The 4202-nt window shown below is 39.2% G+C and overlaps 1 protein-coding gene across 4 annotated transcripts in view; it reads right to left on the reverse strand.

The window, feature by feature from the left end:
• Nucleotides 1–4202, reverse strand: part of NHEJ1 (non-homologous end joining factor 1) — an 89806-nt gene that overhangs the window by 12060 nt on the left and 73544 nt on the right. The window lies entirely within an intron of this gene.

Below are 4202 nucleotides of genomic sequence, written 5' to 3' on the forward strand. Positions count from 1 at the left end.
CTGTAGTCGCAGCTAATTGGGAGGCTGAGGCAGGAAGATTGCTTGAGCCCAGGAGTTTGAGGCTGCAGTGAGTTATGATCGTGCCACTGTATACCAGCCTGGGATATAGAGTGAGATCCTGTCTCAAGAAAAAAAAAATTAACATTTTGTTGAGTAAAAGAAGTCAGACACAAGAGTATATACTATATTATTCCATTTCTATGAAGCTCAAAAACAAGCAAAATTAGCATTAATGATCATATTATAAGTCAGGATAGGCTGACACCTTTTTGGCCTCAGCCCACCTGCACCCAGGTGAATAAAAAAATAAAACAGAAGTCAGGATAGTGGTTGTTACCCTTTGGAGGTAGATACTGGTGGATAATAGTGGGTACTTCTGAGCACTAGAAATTTTCTAGCTCTTCATTTGGGTGCTGGTTACACAGCTATGTTTATTTTGTAATAATTCTTCAAGCTATACACTTCTGATATGAACACTTTCCTACATGCATCTTATACTTCAATTTTAAAAGTTTATTAATAAAAGATGAATCACTATAAAAAACGGCAAGGCATTTACTAAAAATGTTAAACACAGAGTTACTATATGACCCAGCAATTCTACATACCCAAGAGAACTGAAAACATATGTTAACACAAAAATGTGCACAAAAATGCTCACAACAGTATTATTTACAAGAGCCAAAAAGTAGAGACAACCCAAATGTCCATCAATGGATGAACTGATAAACAAAATGTGGTATATCTGTACAAAGGAATAAAGTACTGATATTTGCTTCAGTACATGAACCTTGAGAACATAATGCTAAGTGAAAGAAGCCAGACATGAAAGACCACATATTGTATGATTCCATTTGTATGAAATATGCTGAACAGGCAATTCTATCAAGACAGCGATTAGTGATTTCCAGGGGATAGGAGACAGGGCGAATGGAGAATGACTGCAAACAGGTATGGCATTTCTTTTTGGGGTGATGAAAATGTTCTAGAATTAGACAGTAGTTACAGTTGCATAACCTTGTAAACACACTAAAACCATTGAATTGTATATACTCTTGGTATATACTTTTTGTTATATTTCATGGTATGTGGATTATAGCTCAATTTTTTTCATATAGCTCAAATTTTAAAAACAAGTTTTAAAACAGATAAAGTCTCTATTCTTCCCCTCTCTTTTGCCTATTCTCCACTCTGTTTCCTCTTTTAGATTCTCAGGTTGCCAGCAAGGAGCCTGGACAACTTTTAAAGGACTTTAGCGCAGTCAGTGGAGCAGATACCTACCAGTGGCTGAGCTGACATGGAATGTTGAAAGACCACAGGATCTGGAGTCGGACAGAACTGGTTTTGAAAATAAGTCCACCACTTACATGTTTGTGTTATGATCTTGATCTTGGCCAAGTAACTCAACTTTTTTGAGCCTCAATTCTTTCTCTATGAAATGAGTAAAGTAATTCCTACTAATGAGGTTGTCCAAGGATTGTTAAAAGAGATAATGTATGCAACATAATAATTCTGTTCCCTTAAGAGTTCCATGCACTCTCAACTATTTGAAGGCAACTGGGAAAATCACCTTATTTCAGCAAAAACAGTGTGGGCTCTGGAGTTAAATTGTTCACAGCAAAATCCCTGACCCTTACTTCAACTTCATCTCTAAGCCTTGGTTTCTTCAACTGTGGAATGGGAATGATATTACTACCTGCACTATAGAGTTATTATCAGGATTAAATGAGATAATGCATGTCAAGTTCTCCCTATAGTGCCTGGCACATACGAAGTGCTCAATAAATATTAACTGTTATTATTAATCCAATCATTAAACCAAATTGCCAAGGATATGCTATAGCATGTTGTGTCCTAAGGATAAGACAAGGTTCACTGCCCTCAAGGAGCTCATAGTCTGGTTGAAGAGTCAGACACATAAACAAATAATTGTTCTTCCCAGCCAGCCACACACTGGAGCCTTTGATTCCCAGTCAACAGCACTAGGTCTGAGACCTTACTAAACAAAGCTGGATATGTAAGGAACAGCATGGGTTGGGGGCAGCAGTGAACAGACTCACCGTGAATCAACAGTAGGCCCTTCTTTTCCCACAAATAGCCTACAAAAATCTAGATAGGCATACAGACTTCCTCCTCCGCATTACTACTAAGGGGCCATCTGTGTCCCCCAACTTCTTCAAGTGGCTGGTTTCTTCTCATCTTTCAAGTCTCAGCTTAAATGTCACTTCTTCTGGTCCCCTGACCATATAATCTGAAGTACTGCTTTTATAACACTCTATTCATTTTCCTCAAAGTAAAATAATTTTCAGTTATTCATTTACTCATTTGCTGTCTTCCCCATCAGCCTGTGAGCCCCTAGAGTTCAGGGACCATGCATCGAGCAAATATAAGTATATACTATGTGCCAGGCACTGAAGTATGTGCTGGGAATTCAGTTTGGGGGTAGAGACATGGTCACTGCCCTCATAGAGCTTACAGTCTATATCTGTGGAAAAAGTTTTGGGATGCAGGTTTATCCCAGTTCTGGCTGAGGACTCTCTTATGACTAGCCCAGTCGGATAGGAGCCCTTGGCTGTCAATCTCTCACTGAGTCCAAAAAGCCAGATCCTAAAACTCTGGGGACTTCTCAGTTCTTTTTTCTGCAGTCCTAGATTCCTGTGGAGTTTAGGCTAGGGCAAACAACATAACCTCAAGAGACATTTCTGCAAGTTCTTTCCTTATCAAGCTATTCCCATCAGCATTCTAAGGGCAAGCATGGTCAGTATCAGCAAGAAACACATTGGCTGGGGTGGAGTGTGGAGTAGGGGATGGGGATAGAGAGGCAAGAGTCTCCCTAAGTCCTGTAGAGATGAAATGACTGAACTAGAAGTGCTAAGTCCTCAGCGCCTTTCAAATTCAATGCCCTGAATTTCTCAGAAGGCTGCATCCCACAGTCTAAGCTTCTCTACCATTGAGTCTGACTTTGTCCTAAAGGCTACTTCCTGCTAAACCAGGCTGAGGTCGAGGAATGCTGAATTAGGTTCTAGGAAACATATTCTGTTGCAAACTCTCTGCGGAAACACCAAGAGAACAATGTTTTCCAGGGCTGGGAGATAACAAAATTCAAAGGATTGTTGAAAAACCTTCTTTAAATTTGTTATTAAATGAACAAGGATATATGTACATATGTAGTGTATGTGTATATAAAATTAATGAATAAATCTTTGCTTAATAGCAGGAGATAATGTCCTGAGAGCACAATCAGAAACAAAGTTTCAAGCCACATAAGCAAACAGACCTATTCATTCAAGAATCACTTACTTGATACTTTCTCTGAGCCAGATTATTCCAGGTACAAAGAAATAAATGACTCATTGTGGGTTTAGCAAAATACATTCAGTTCTGTGATACAGGTCTATGTACAGTCTGCTTTGAGAGAAGAGGAGACCAGCAGGGCAACATAGTGAGACTGTCTCTATAAAAAATAAAAACTTAGCCAGGTGTAATGAGTGGTACATGACTATAGTCCCAGCTACTCAGGAGGCTAAGAAGGGAGGATTGCTTCAACCTGGGAGTTCAAGGCTGCAGTGAGCTGGGATTGTGCCACTTCACGCCAGCCTGAGTGACACAGTGAGACACTGGCTCAAAAAAAAAAAAAAATTACAGGATTACAAAGGAAACCAATTAATTGAAATGTTATTATTCAAATATTTTTTTAAATCTGTAATATTATAACATGAGCTTCTTTATTAACACATTAAATCACAAGATTTAACAATGAGTCTAATAACCATAATTTCAAGTAGTAATCAGCAAAAACTATATTTCAAGATATCTGCAGCAGTATACAATGATATGAAAATATCTGTGATTTCTACTGGTAGATACTTCTAATACACAATGTCTTTTGCTTACATTTATAATTGAAGGAAATGCTAAATTCCACTGGGTTAATGAAAATAAAGAGGTAACTTTCGCTCTCATTCCATTCATGAAACCATGAACTCTAAGCACCAATTCCCAAGGCGTCCATAGACTCCAGGGTAAAAACCCCTGCTGTGGCCGGGCGCAGTGGCTCAAGCCTGTAATCCCAGCACTTTGGGAGGCTGAGGTGGGTGGATCACGAGGTCAAGAGATCGAGACCATCCTGGTCAACACGGTGAAACCCCGTCTCTATTAAAAATACAAAAAATTAGCTGGGCATGGTGGCGTGTGCCTGTAAT

The sequence above is a fragment of the Cebus imitator genome, unplaced genomic scaffold, assembly GCF_001604975.1.
Source record: "Cebus imitator isolate Cc_AM_T3 unplaced genomic scaffold, Cebus_imitator-1.0 Scaffold91, whole genome shotgun sequence".
Classification (NCBI taxonomy): Eukaryota; Metazoa; Chordata; class Mammalia; order Primates; family Cebidae; genus Cebus; species Cebus imitator.